Here is a 15,099-nt window from a genome sequence, read left to right on the forward strand (position 1 = left end):
CTGGTGGGTGCTGATGCAGGAACTTCCCCTCAGCAAGCCCTCGTCCAGCCTGCAAGGGAAATTTGCTGAGGCGATTTGTCCCCTACTGCTCTCTCTCCCTTAGTTTCAACTTTTGTCCTAGGTATGGAGGTTCCTTGGAATCTGGGAGCACACAAACAGCTGCAGCCGTCTTGGGGAGCAGGCGTGAAGAGGCTGACTTCAGGGAATCGGCCAGCCTGGCTTGTGCTCTAGGTAGCAGGCAGGCCAAGGCAGAGCTGGAGCTCAGGGTTGGAGGGTAAGTTCATGGGGGAGATGTGGGAACGTTACACCCAAGGAGGAGACAAGGTGGAATTCTGGAGTGGAGGCCAAAGCTCAGACTTTACGCTGCCTGCTGCTCAGAGAGCACCGGAGGTCGAGATCCATGGGGGCAAAGGTCGGGGTGTGGTCGTGGGGTGGCGTGAGGGGTTGTTCGGGAGGAGGCGCTTTAAGATCCAGAGATCCCAGCTGCCCTGACTCATGCATTCTTGGAGGAGCAAAGTCCGAGGGCCTGGGCATGGCAGGACTCTGGTCCAAGATGACTAAGGAGTCAGGGGCAGAGTGGAGCTCCGAGTGGGAGGGCAGGAGCAGCATGGGGGCGCCCAGGAGCGCAGCCCAAGCAGCTGTGGTCCTGACCCCAGTGAGGGCTGCCATCATAGCCTGGGGTTCTGATCAATCACGCCTACATTTGCACACAAAGATCAGTAGTGCGTACGGCAGGATTCTGCTGGTGCTGGGGAAGGCAATACCCTCTATGTCCACGCAGAGCTTTACCGGGTTTACCAGAGGCCTGGAGGGCACCATCTCCCCTACAGTCCTTACAGAGGTGTTTGCTGGCAAGAGTTAGTGCCAAGAGAGGTGTGGTGGTGCCATGCCGGGGCGTGCCAGGCGCAGCCCTGGTGACCAGGGCTTCTCGGGCTGAGCTCTGGATCAGCATTCCTTAATGGGCCAGACGTCTCTGGTTATGATGTGCTCAACATCTAGGCTCCCCCCACGCCCCCAACGGCAGCACACAGACTAATGTAATGCAGATCAAGTTCTCAGACCGCCAAGGGTGACCCCCAGCCCCCACCTCTGGTGTCTCTCCCCTGCTTCCTGTGGAGAACTCCAGAATGGAGGAAACTGAGACCGTGAGGGGGTGGAGAATGCGGCAGGGGTCCTAAGTTTCCTGCTCAAGGAAGCTCTTAGCAAGACCCATCTGCCTTCAGGGAAGAAAACAATTCACTTCAGTCTTTCAAATTCAACATTTGGGACAAATGCTGTCATCAGCAATCTGTGTCACAGCCCTTCCTCAGCAGCAGCGTTTTCCTGGGGACTTAGTTCCAGATGCTCTTTCTGCAACACTCCGTTGAAGATGGCAAAGCACCCAGATACTTACCCACCACATTTTATTTCCTTAGTGAATAATTACGACATTCCTTCGGTTACTTAAATGTGTTCTCTGAGTCAGGTAAAGGAGATCGTAATAGTTAATGGACAAGTAATTCTTGGGTCCTTATTATTCTAAGCACTTAATCATACTTAAAACTGACTATTAATGAAGCTTATAAACCATTTTACAGCTCTGAAAGTGAATTTTTCTGCAGGCTTAGAGAGTATTAAGCCATTTTGATTTTACCAAACAAATATTATTCATGCTTTCATTCCTGGGAAAAGAGATTTAGGAAGTGAGGCTAATGCTCAGTTGTCCTTCATTGGGTTTAGCAATTCCTTACTCCATCTGGGAAGCCTTCAGCTCAGGCTGAACCTTCTTCAAGTGATTTCCCAACTCAGTGAACATCTGTGACCTGCTTATTATTATTATTCAAGAAAAGAATGAGAATGCAAATCAAAGACATTAAGGACTAGCTGTGCTTTCCTGTTGGCATTTAAGGTAAATAGGTTGCTCTTTCCTTTTCTCAAGAATTACTGACCCACAGGAGAATGAATCCAAAACAAACTAGTTTATTTTAATGTTTTCTTTTTTAATAAGAGGATTAATACAAATCGCCTGCTCACCTGTTTTTAAATTAAAAGACTGAATGATAGAACTTATTTAACAAGTGTAGTAATACATTAAAAGCCTTCAATTTGATAGTGAGAAAAAGGCAGACGAAGAGTAAAAGAGAATCAAGAAGAAAGGACAGAATATGAATATTATCGACTTCCCAAGATATGACTAATATTGCTTTTTAAAAACAAGCAATTCCTTAGAGCAGGGGTTGGCAAACTTTTTCTGTAAAGGGCCAGATAGTAACTATTTTGTATTTTACATACCACGTACCATTTCTGTTTCATATTGGAGTGTTTTCTTTTTTTTAAACAACCCTTTAAAAATGTATGAAACATTCTTAGCTCACCCTCGTACAACACCCGACCGTGGGCCGAGTTGACTCAGCCCACAGGTGGTGCCGTCTGCTGACTCTGCTTTAGATTTTAAAATAGGGCAACTGTTGCCAGAATTTGTTCACCAGTAATTTACATAAAGTTTGCAAGTCAAAGTCTTCTTGACGATGGAAACTTCCTATTTTTCATGGAACAAGGTATACACTTGCTTCTCGGGAAGTGGAAATCAATGTGTGAAATCTCACTTTCCCGAGATAAAAGTTCTTGGAGGAGTGGCTTCTCCGTCTTGTGGCCTTTTCATCAGCAGAGCTCTGGAAGCTTTGAGAAATGCGTGTATTTCCAGCTTCAGGAATAAAGTGACCCCTGAGCGCCTCCTCTGCAGGCAGACTGTGTGTCCTGCGGCTCCAGCCGAGGGGTCCTGATCTGAAGGAGGGTTCCTTAAACTGGACTCTGAGGGCACACTCCTGAGGTCACTCAAGTTCTCTGCGAGATGTTTCAGCTTTGTGTTTTCATTTCTAAAGATAGTAAAAGTAATTGATGTGATCAAATGCGGGATCGTCTGGGTGGCCGCTGTCAAAATGGGAACAGTCACAGGAATTCAGTGCCCAAGGAATTCAAGAGCTCTGGCTACTAACAGGACTGTGAGTGAAGAACAGTGATGTCATAGCAACCTGTACCCAGGAAGGTTTTGCTGCGCTTTGGTTAAAACAAAAGGTCATGGGTGAAGACAGCCATCAGGCAGTTCAGCAGTGGGATCTGCCTTCCAAACCGTAGCGCCTGTGCTGTGGGAGGGGAGCCATGCCGCCTGCGCTGTGGTTTAACTTCTGCAAAGCCCTGTCCGTGATCAATAACGTCAGCACTGCAGCCCTGTGAGAATCTGTGCTCTCTAAATGACACCTGTTTCTCACTTAGTGAAAAATCTTCAACAATAGTGCGCCCAAGACCAGGGGCCGGCCGTGGCCAAGTGGTTAAGTTCGCGCGCTCCTCTCCAGCAGTCCAGGGTTTCGCCAGTTCAGATCCTGGGGGTGGACATAGCACTGCTCATGAGGCCACGCTGAGGCGGTGTCCCACATGCCACAACCGGAAGGACCTACAACTAGAATGTACAACTATGTACTGGGGGCTTCGGGGAGAAGAAGGAAAAAAAAAAAGGCCAGAAAGCTACAGGTCAGATGTCTGTTATAATGAATATATATACAAAAATCTTAATACAGAAGGTATTTTAAGTCAGAGATAATAGCCTATTTCAGATAATATTTGACTGAACAAATTCCGGAAGCTCAATAATTGAGACAGTCTTTGAAATTTATTGTAATTAACAGAATTTGACTGAAACTTAAGCTACCAGTTTCACCAAAATATAATCTTCCCTATACTACCCAATGTTTTGAGGAAATGGTGAGCACTTGCTTGTTGTATAACTTTTAAAAACTCAGCTTTGTTTTTATGTGAATATTGTGCATGAATATGAACATGCAAATGAGATCTTTGTTTAATTTCCAGTACTTTTATAGCTGGTCCTTTTATAAATCTGGTGGCATTAAAGAATGCATGTATTTTCAAAATAAGAGGAGTCTCTCACTTGGTTCAGATTAGATGACTTGTTTTGCACTTTGAATGAGTAAACCCAATTATGCAATTGTTGTCTCAGTTTAAATAAAACCTAAGAGCTGACTGCCTCCATATGCTGTGCTGGATGCTAGCTAACCGGCTATCAGTGTGCCAGAAAGCATTTTGGATGTGTGGGTCTCTGTCTATTTTACTTTTCCTCCGTGTAACTTGGAACATTGGTCTCAACTCTAAAACAGAAATTCCCTTTGGGCATTTCTGAATTGTTTGTGTCTGATTTTTTCTTTTGTGTTGTAAACATCAACGTGCTCCTTCTTTAAAGCTGCCTCCCTTTTTCAAGAAGAAAGGGGATAAAAGCAGTGGCTCATACTTTTTGGTCTCTGGTGACTTTTACACTGCTAAAAATTATCAAGGGACCCAAAGTTATATCAATTGCTATTTACCATATTAGAAATTAAAACTGAGAAATTTAAAAAATACTTAATGCATTTCAAATAATAATAAATTCATTACCTGATAACATAAAGAACACATATTTTTTTAAAAGAACATTTTTTGATACAAAAAAAGAGAGAAGCATAGCTTTATTTGACTTTTTGCAGATCTCTTTAATGTCTGGCTGAAAGACAATAGCTAGACTTTCATATCTGCTTCTGCATTGTTTGTTCCATTATGTTGTTTGGTTGGAGAATATGAAAAAAATCTGGCCTCACACAGGTTTGTATTTGGAAAAGGGAGGAGTGTTTTAGTAGCCTTTTCAGATAATTATGGATACTCTTTTTTGATACTACATCAAAGCAAGTGGTAGTTTCTTAAAGGTTAGTTGCAATATGAAATCTGAAATCATATCAAGGAAATTTGCATTAAAATTCGCTTGTCTAAAAATCTCAATCTGTCTTGCACTTAAAATGAATATTTTACTCATGGCTTCTGTATTATGAAGTATTGGTCATCTGGAAAATCGGTTCAATGAGATATGCACATCTTGTAACTGTGGACACATTTTACAGTATCAAGAAAATCACATCTGTTAATATCATCACCAATCTCATCAGAATAAAAAAGATGTCAGTTTTGGAAAGCTGTCAAGCTCAAGATGGCAGCCACAAGTTTTTCAAAATTCTCATTTTCACTTGAAAGTTCAGATTTTATCATTCACAACAAATACTGCCAGCTCTTTTTCTGAAATGACAGACACACTTTGTTCACTTTCAAGAAAATGCCTGCCAAATATCAAAGTCTGAAGAACCACAGTTTGTCTGTCAGTTGTTCTTTCAAGTAAAAATCATGTTCCATTAAAAAAAAGTGACTAGTTCAGGCTGCAACTCACCTCACACTGTTTTTCCTTGAGACAACTCGTTTTTCAGGCGGTGGCATCAGCGATTTCCACATACTCCCATTGCATCACATGGAACATTGTTCTCAGAGGTTGTGAGTTAATAAAATTAATCATATTAATTAATGTATTGCTTCATCTAGGACATTCTTAAATGAAACTAGCTCTTTTTTTCCTTTTTAGTTATGAGTGGATGTAAGCAAATGGATGGTGCAATGACTACTAGTCCAGTTTCCTGCCACTGCTTTGAGCCAGGTAAGGCACTCTAATTACCTTTGCTCCAACATCAGGGCAAATGCAAAACAGTGAAAAAAGCAAATCCTAATATATGAAAATACTTTTGACCTCATAGGTCAATACTTTTGACTCTCTGATAGGATCTTGGAGACTTCTAGAAGTCTGTAGACCACACTTTGAGAACTGCTGCTTTTAACTACAGGAAAATAAAAGTTAAAAACTGGGAAGGAGAAGAAATAAAAAGAGGAAAATATCAAAATACTGAGAAGTCTTGAAATTCCTTTCTTCCCAGATATTTCTGCAAATACTTAAAATTTCTTTCTTTCTAGATATTTTAGCAATTCATTTACGCAGCTGACATCAATTTAGCATTTCCTGTGTCCTGGCCCTGAGCTAGGTGCTGGGAACATGGATAAATCAGAGTTCTCTGACTTGAAGTAACTTACAATCTCAAGGGAAAAGGTGCTAAGGTAAATAAATTCATGCAGAAGAGTGTTATGGGTTCTATGGTGAAAGCGTGACATAACAAAGGGAGTGGACTCCTCAACCTGGGGGAGATGAGTCAAGGTTTGGGACAAGTGATGCAAGTTGAGTCTCCACATAGGCATCAGCACTCACCAAGCAGACAGCGGAGGGATGTTGCTGGCACAGTGGGCTGGGAGGTGTAAGCTGAGGAGAAAATGAGGTGAGGCTGGAGCGGTAGGAAGTACAGATCACGGAGGGCTCATGAGCCGCTTGCAGGAGTTAGTGTCCTATTCTGCGGACATCCAGGAGCCACAGACAAGTAGGGGAATAACAAGATTACATTTGTGATTTAGAAAGATCACTTACAGCGTGAATGATGAACAAGAGGGAATATGATGGAAGCAATCATCTCTTGCAAGACTATTTCTGTCCTGCAAGTGGTCCGAATACAGGCTGCCCCAAGGCTGCTTTCCTTCAGCTGTTCTCATCCAGAATCCCTGACACAGGAGGCAGTACCAATCTCCAAGCTTGCAATGACCTCAAACACAGGAGATCGTGTCAAGCTGTCCCAAGGATTCTCTAGCCCTGCTCCATCATGGCAGTGGAAGCTTCTGCAGCTCAGCAAGTACCCACCAGCTGTGGGGATGCAAGCTTGTCTCCCCTTGCTGTAGATCCCCCACCGTCTTTATAGGCTATTGTGGTGGTTAATTTGATGTGTCAGCTTAGAGAGTGTTTTTGGATTAGATGAACATTTAAATCGGTGAACTCTGAGTAAGCAGCCTACCCTCCATAATGTGGGTTGGCTTCATCTAATCAGTTGAAGGCCTCAATAGAACAAAATTACCAGTCTCCCTGAGTGAGGGGGAATTCTCCAGAAGGCTGCCTTTGGACTTCATATGCGCCATTAGCTCTCCTGGGTCTCCGTCTGCTGGCCTTCAGACTGGGACTGCACCATCACTTCTCCTGAGTCTCTAGCCTGGTGTCCCACCACCAGAGAACCTTGACGGATACAGATATTATCCCGGGGGTCCCCTGGACTTGCCTTGGGGTGCCTTGGTGGGACAATAGCACCTCCTACTAGTCTAATTCTTTCCTCTGACATCTTAATCCAAATATGGCTGTTTAGCTAGTTCAGCTCTCTTACTATTTCTAACATGGATTTATCTAGCATGTCTCCTTAGAATGTGGTTGCGCTTATCTCCCATTTTTCTCATCATTGGAGTTTAAGGTGAACTAAGGCAACTGGAAAAGTCTCATTTAACAGCCTTTTATGTAAACTGACATCTTAGATAAAAAAAAAATACAGATGATATTTTTAGATAATTGTTTATGTGGCCCCTTTAAAGGTCGCAAAGAGGTGATTTATTCATGTTAGTCAAGAGATAGGCCCAGAGCATCGTGCTCTGTGGAATGACACCAGTGGAAATAAGAAAAACAGGAATCCTGACCAGCTTTCTTCTTCTAACGTTCAGAATCTAAACCAGAGTCTGGAAGAAGCCTCTCAACCAGGAATCACAAGAACAGATGTTTCCCATGGAGACTAGAAAATAGTATATGTTCTAGAAAATGAGTCAGGATTCTACACAGTTCTAGTGACCGGATTATTCCCTTGCATATTCTCAAGTATTCTCTCTGCCTCCCTCTCCATCTCTCTGTGTATGTATATTTTTCTGCTACCAACCAGCTGATTTTCACTAGGTAACGTGAGTTCGAAGTCTCAAGAGAGAGCATTGGATTGTCCAGTTAAGCACCATCATTCCTCAAGGGCAGAGCTTTTGGCATCAGATCCCCTGAGAGGCTGCTGGTCTGACTCGATTAGCCACCTTTGCGTTAGGTATGCACTCTGGTCCAGCTGTTTGTCAGTAAGCAGGCTGACGTGGAACGAAACATAGCCACCAATGCCTGAGGAACTTTCCAGAGTATTTTCCTCAGTGTGTGCTGTGGATGGGCTGATTTCCCTTGCAAGAAGACTGTAGGCATGGCCACCACGCTGGGGAGTCCTGTGGGTTGATTGTTTCAACAAACCTCAGAGGACCGTAGGCAAAAGAATGAGGAAGTCCTTACCTCTTCTTTGGGGAGCCATTTCTCTTTTAATGCTTTCTTCTTATCATTCTTCCTCCATTTTGCTCCATCTTCCTTGTGTTCAGTGCCCTGAATAGAGTTCCAGATGCTGTTCATCCCACTCTCACCATCCTAACTTCACTTCACAGCATACCTGCCTTATCCTCTGTCCCATTTGTTTGCCCAGAATCCTGCTTTCTGTGGTGGTAACTAAGAGTGGCTAACCCATCCATGAAAGTGTTATCAACAAGAGCTAGTGGAAGCATGGCTTCCCCTCCCTTCTACAGAGCGGATATTCCTGAAACTGGGGGCAGGCCAATGCAAGAGTTGAGGACAAGGAAATCTTGAAAGGGCGTGTGGCCATAGGCAATGAGAAGAAGAGCTTCAAATAATACCACGCAAATAGCCCCTTAGCCCACCTAGGTGTACAGTAGGCCCAGGTTGGGCCCAGTGGAACCTAAGAAAGTGTTAGCAAAAAACTATAAAATTATTTGAGTCATTGCACCTGAAGCAGCTAGAAAACTGGTAACTTTTCATGGTCCATTATAGCGCTTAAGTCAATTATTGACTAGTTCTTGTCAATAATTCCTGCGTATCCAAAAACAATCCAATGGGCATCTCACTTTTAGAACCATTATTTTCTCCTCTCACCTATTGTAAATTATATGCAATTAAGGTGAAGAATTGCTTCATTGATCTAGCATTTAACAGAAACATTTAATGAAATGTTAAAACTCTAATGGAAAGAAGACCAAAGGTTTAACAGTAGATGATTATTTTTCAGATGCATATGTTACACTTGTCCAGTAATCTACCATTGACATTAGTATGATGGTTATTGTTAATTTAGACCTTTAATCTGCACACTTGTTTCCAAGAGCTGAAGTCACTGTATGCTGAATAAGAGTTCGTCCTATGTGTCATTGGCAGCGTTTGAGACTGATCCAGGGGCAATAATTATGCATGTGACAAAGGAGGCTGTTATGCTATCACACACAGCATTTAGCAAGTTTTCTTCAGGTTCCCATGGCCTCTGTAGTATTCAGAGAAACTCAACAGAAAAAGAACATATTTCAGGGTATTAATGGAGCCCTCAGTGCCTGCTGCCTTGTGCTTTTTGTAAGGAGATAATAGATTCATTCATTAAGAACTGTAAGCTCTTCAACTACTTTTTAATTTAAAAAAGAGGTAGATAAGAGTATGAGCCATCTCAGGTAATAACTGTATTATACAAGCCTGAGTTTGAATCCCACATTTACCAGCCATGGAGAGGTTATCACAACCTCTCTGGCCTCAGTTTCTTCCTGTGTCAGATGGGGAGATGCTTGTCTGGTACAGCAGCTATGGGATTAGAGATAAGAGCGTGTGTCAAGTGCCTGGCGCATGGCAAACGCTCCCGGTATTGTCATTAGGAGAAGTGCTGTGATAAGCTGTTTACATTTAAAGGACATTCACATTCTCTGAGTTTGATGTTGCTTGAAAGCCTTTCCTGCCTGGTGGCCGACTTTCCCTTTTCTTATTGTTCTAAGAATACTTCTCCATTTGGCCCATTGTAATGACAACAATTGTTTAGTTGCCCCATCAGAAGAGGGAAGGCTTCCTGGAGCCTGGCTGACAGAGCTCCCTGTCTGATCTGTCCAACAGCTTTGCAACTGGAGACAGAGACCAAGCTCTCACTTCCTCCTCTCAGAAGGGAACAGTGTCTCCAACCAAAATAGATCCTCCTCGTCGTGCAAACACCACCCAGAATAAATACAAGGAAATGAGGGCAGAAATCCACTGTGATGGATACTGAGACAGAATTCTTCCCAAAATAAAAGGTTCTTGAAAGTTTGTAGAAAGCAGTAATGGGTGTTACAGCACATGAATCATTGTTGTGCCAATTCCAGATTATAACTGAGTAATATACAATAGTAATACAGTATTATAAAGTAGTAATAGACCATACGCAGAGTGTTCTATTTGCATTACTTGAACATAGATAGATACGGTATCCAGAGAAATATACCCACGTAGCTACATTTACAAACAAGGATAGCCTAGTCGAAAGTCATAAGAACCAACTCACTCATGGATTTTAGTGGAAAATTAGTCAAGATGTTGGTATGAAAAAAATACTAAACTCCAGCTCTCTCACATCCATAATGAAGCTTGGAATAAAAATCACGTGATGTTTTCTATATCTTTATACATTTCAATATTAAAGTTGGATGCAAATTAGTGATAAAGATTGGGGGGAAGGGACATCAAAGATGAGCACTGCACTACGAGAATTATAAGTGTTCAACTTTTAGCCAGCCCTGGTGGCCTGCTGGTTAAAGTTCAGTGTGTTCCGCTTCGGCGGCCCAGGCTGGTTTCCGGATGTGGAACCACACCACCCGTCTGTCAGTGGCCATGCTGTGGCAGTGGCTCACAGAGAAGAACTAGAAGGACCTACAATAAAATATACAGCAACGTGCTGGGGCTTTGAGGAAGAAAAAGAAAGAGAGAGGAAGATTGGTAATAGATGTTAGCTAAGACCGAATCTTTCAAAAAAAATGTATTTAACTTTTCAATTATTTCTATTCAAACAAGATATGATCTTTATCAGTCATAAAACTGGTTAGGTTTTTTTTCTCTTATTGGATAATTTTCCTATGGTCTTAAGGCAATGTCTAAAGCTGAAAAAAAAAATCTAATTCTAATCCAAATTCAAGGTCAAGTGATTGATAATATTATTTGACAAAATTTGAAGGATGTCAGATCATGTAACTTGGACATAAAAAGCTTCATCTGCCTAAAAAGTCGTATTCCTTCATTCATAAGAAAACCAATTTATAAGAAGGTAGCATCCTGGCCTACTGAGATATTATTAATTATCTGGAGAAGAAAAGTGTCTAATGAACTTTATAGTTCCATTTCAGAAGTAGGGACAGTACTGTTTTTACCAGATATCAAACTACTGCAATCAAAGTAGAATTGTGTTGCTATTAAGACAGATCAATCAGTGGGAGAGAATGGGGTCCAAAAGTCGACGCACGTATATCTGGGAGCAGAAGTCACTGAGAAAGAATACGTAATATTTGTCAAGCATACAATTCAAAGGGCATATAGCAAACAGGCTGGAGATAATCAGCTATATATAAGCAAGAAAATAATGTCAACTCCTATCTTACCACATATCCAAAAGGAAATTCCAGAAAAGTTAAGGAACTAACTATAAAACAAGGAAAGTCATAAAGATATTAGAAGAAAAAATAGGAAAACGTTTGTGTCGCTATGGAATGAGGAAAGTTTTCTTTAGCAAGATAGGAAAATTACAACTGAATATACTTTTTTTAAAAAACTACTTATAGTGTACTATGTAGCTAGTTTATGAAGGAAAAGATGAGAAGAATTGATTAAATAAACATGTGTAACTTTTATGTAGTATAAAGCAGAGAATAAGTGATCTTCTAAGAGAAAATGTTTACAACACATATAACACAGTGGCTTAATATCCCCAATATGCAAAGAGCTCCTGCAAATTAATTAGAGAGTGACAGGTGTGGACAGGTGATTGACAGCAGAGGAAATGCAAAGGGCCAGTAAACATAAGAAAAGGTGCTTGACATCCACGATAGTCATCAGGGAAGTGAAAACTGAAACACCTGGACATCACTGGAGTGGAAGACAGGGTTCCAACCAGCACGACGTAACTTCAGATGCGTCCTGCCACCCAGCACTGGGAAGGCTCGGGAGCGCTCGCTCCCGTTGAACACCAGGGATGGTTCCATAAACTGCTTCAATCCAAAAATAATCTCCCAGTATCTGTCAGAATACAAAAATGCACAAATACTTTCCCTATAACCTCAGTTCTGGGGTGATCCGACAGCAATAAAAATGAAGTATATAAGCGAGTGTACGAGTACCCTCAGGAAAGGAGGAGGCAGAGCTGTGTAATGGTTAGAGCACGGCCACTACACATAGACTCGCTGGGATTCAAATCCATTCCATACTACGACCTTGAGTAAGCTATTTAATCCTTATGGGCCTCAATTTTCTCATCTGTAGAAAGAAAGCAAAGCAATAATATCTATCTCACGGAGTTTTTATGAAGATTAAATGAAATAATGCATGTAAAGTGCTTAGAACATTGCCTACTACATTTTAAGACCATAGTAAACATTGGTTATTATAATTATTTGTAATAACACAAACAACCTAGCTATCCATCAACAAGAAAGTAATTGAACAAATTGTACTATGAAACCATTACAAATAATGAGGCATATCTGTGTGCAGGTATTTGTCCCATATGTTAAGTGAAAATGAGAGCTACAGTTTATATATTGTATGACCTGATTCTGGAATAAAAACAAGACTAAATAATTACCCTTCTGATGTGCCCATTTTTGTGGCAGGATAATAATTTGAATATTAACCACGTTTTTTTCCTTCCAGTAGGCCACTGTTACCTCTCTCTCCCCTTACCCCCAGTTGAGCCCCTGGGCTGCTCTGAATGTAATGTTCCCAGTGAGCTTTGGAAAAAAGCACCACCCTAGCAACTGGTTTCCAAAAAAGTCAAACTTGCGAATGTTTGAGGGTTTGAGAAAAGAGGAATCTCCCCACTGCCTGACTGGAAAAAAATCCTGACAGAAATAAAAATCCAAGCATAGGAAACACGTGTACGAGGAGGCTTGTTGAAGGTTGGACAGGAGACACTCCCACTGTGGGGAGAGATGAGAGCGTGTTGGAAGGAAAGAGTGAGTGTTGGAAGTGAGCCTGGAAGAAAGGCGCTTGATGCCAAAAGCCACAGATAGAACCTGGGCAACTGGAAAACTCCAGCAAGGCTAGTGGGACCTAAGGCCAGAGGAAAGCTGGGCCTCAATTTCTAGGGAGGCCAAGGAAGCTGGCAGGAGCCCACAGAGGAAATGGCTGGAATGAGCAGGGCAGGAAGGGCCTCAGGCAGCCTGGCAGAGATCGCTATGGCTCAGGCACAGATGCCACCACACCTGACAGGGTCTGACAACAGTGGCCAATGCATCTGTGGGGACCAGTGGCCAGGGCCCAGAGAGGATGAAAGATGTCTCAGTATCACCATGGTCACCAAGGATCAGATGCTGCCCATGCTGTACCTCCCACTGAATTCTTGGTACCACACACCCCCGCTGACCTACAGGCACAACTATAGAGAAAGGGAGGGAGTTCCAAATTCACTGAGAGTGAGGAGCCGCCTGCCTGATGGCGGGGAGCCTCAAGGAGAAATTAATTTGAGTGAAAGAAAAATTAAGTAATATTTCTTCCTCATCAAAGTTGTGGACTCATACCCGTTACCTGTATTTTTACGTATTTACATACGGATGATCGAAAAACAAAATGTTAAGAGTGGTTGCCTAGGGGAGACCAGCTATACAGTTGGAAGGGGAAGAAGAAACTGTTTGTCTTACTTTAGACATTTCTGTAATGATTACATAGTTCAAATGAATAGGTCTTACTTTGGTCAGCTAATTGACTGAAATAGTACCAAATGCAAAGATAAAACCAGCAGGTTCAAAATCGTTTTGTAGTACATGATAAAAGTCAAGACTCAAAATGCTTATTGTGGGAAAATCATTGGTATCTCTGAACCTCGATTTACTAATTTATAAAATGAAGGGTTTGGGTTAAGTGATTTATATAATCCCTTCCTTCTCTAAAATTCTCCTAAGGCAGTGAGTTTCCTGTTCTTGAAAATGCACAACCAGATATGGTAGAAAAGAGTCATGTTTGTGAAAGACCTTGGATAAGTAAAAACCCTTCTAAGTTAATGTTCTAAAGATAATGACTACAGGAACTACAGCGGAAAACAGAACTGTTCCAAGAAACAGGGGTTTGGTTATCAATCTCAGCTCTGCCAGTGATCTTCTGCGTGACCTTGGACCAGAGAATTTAAACACTTTGGGTTAGATTACAGTTCTAATGCAGAGGTTTCCAAACCCGTCTGTATGTTAGAATCAGTCAGAGATTTAAAAAAAAATACACACGCCATACACCCAATAGGATGTGTACATATGTCACCAAAAGACACGTACAAGAAAGTTCAAGGCAGCACTATATGAAATAACTCAAAAGTAGAAGCAATCCAAATGTCTGTGGAGAGTAGAACGGATAAAGGACTGTTGGTATACGTGATCAGAGACTATAGATTTGGAGGTCAGCAAACTTCTTTCTGGAAAGTGCCAGATGGTAAATATTTTCACCTTTGGCAGCCATACAGTCTCTGCTGCGACTAAACTCTGCCGTTGCAGAGTGAAAGCAGCTGTAGACAGGAATGAATCAGCCTGGCAGGGCTTCAATAAAACTTTATTTACAAAATAGGAGGCTGACCCCCTACTACACAGCAATGAAAATGAACAATCTATAACCACATGCAATAACATGGATGAATTTCACAAACACACTGTTGAGTGAGAGAAGCCCACTTCTTGTGTGGCACAAATGGAGCCACACACTGTGTAATTCCATTTAGATACATTTCATAAATAGGCCAAATAAGCAATAATGTTGGAAGTCAGAATACAGTGGTTATCTTGGAAGAGTGCTGACAAGGAGGAGGTCTAACTGGGGGTCTTCTGGACTGGGCTTCTCTATTACTTGATTTGAGACTGTGTTTATTTTGTGAAAATTAATTGAACTGTACACTTATAGGATTGGTAGATTTGTTTCTGCCTTAAGGTTTACTTCGGTGAAAAGTTGAGATAAAAAAATAGATATTTCAGGGTATCACTCTGTAAGAATCTGAATACGCTGGTCGGGTGTGTGGCCTGAGGCTCTGTCCTAATCAAGCCTTGAAGAGGTAGGTGACCCGCCCAAGGTCACTTGATTGGCAGAGCTAGCCCAGAGTGAGTTCTTAAAGCAATGGGCATGGGTGAGTCAGTTCTGCAGAAAGAGAGGACACAGCGCCTGTCCTTGAGAACGAATGGGAACTAGCTAAACGAAGCCAAGCTCACATTCCAGGTTTCACCTTTGAGTGATATTTGCACCTGAATATTCCCATTGCCTTCTGCCACCTGGGCTGCATCCTGTTCAGAGCTTTTCGGATTTCCAGAATTGCTGGGAAGCTGCCAGAAGCTTTCAGGGCTCAGCATGAG

General features: G+C 42.1%; 1 long non-coding RNA gene across 1 annotated transcript in view; it reads left to right on the forward strand.

Moving 5' to 3' along the window:
- The window catches only part of LOC138915868 (uncharacterized), a 17,559-nt gene continuing 2,460 nt past the window's right edge, over positions 1–15,099 (forward strand). Inside the window, exons 1-2 of the long non-coding RNA XR_011422253.1 lie at positions 1–274; positions 5,429–5,500. This is a non-coding gene — a long non-coding RNA (uncharacterized lncRNA). The remainder of the gene's footprint in view (positions 275–5,428; positions 5,501–15,099) is intronic.

This window comes from Equus caballus, chromosome 10 (genome assembly GCF_041296265.1).
Source record: "Equus caballus isolate H_3958 breed thoroughbred chromosome 10, TB-T2T, whole genome shotgun sequence".
NCBI lineage: Eukaryota > Metazoa > Chordata > Mammalia > Perissodactyla > Equidae > Equus > Equus caballus.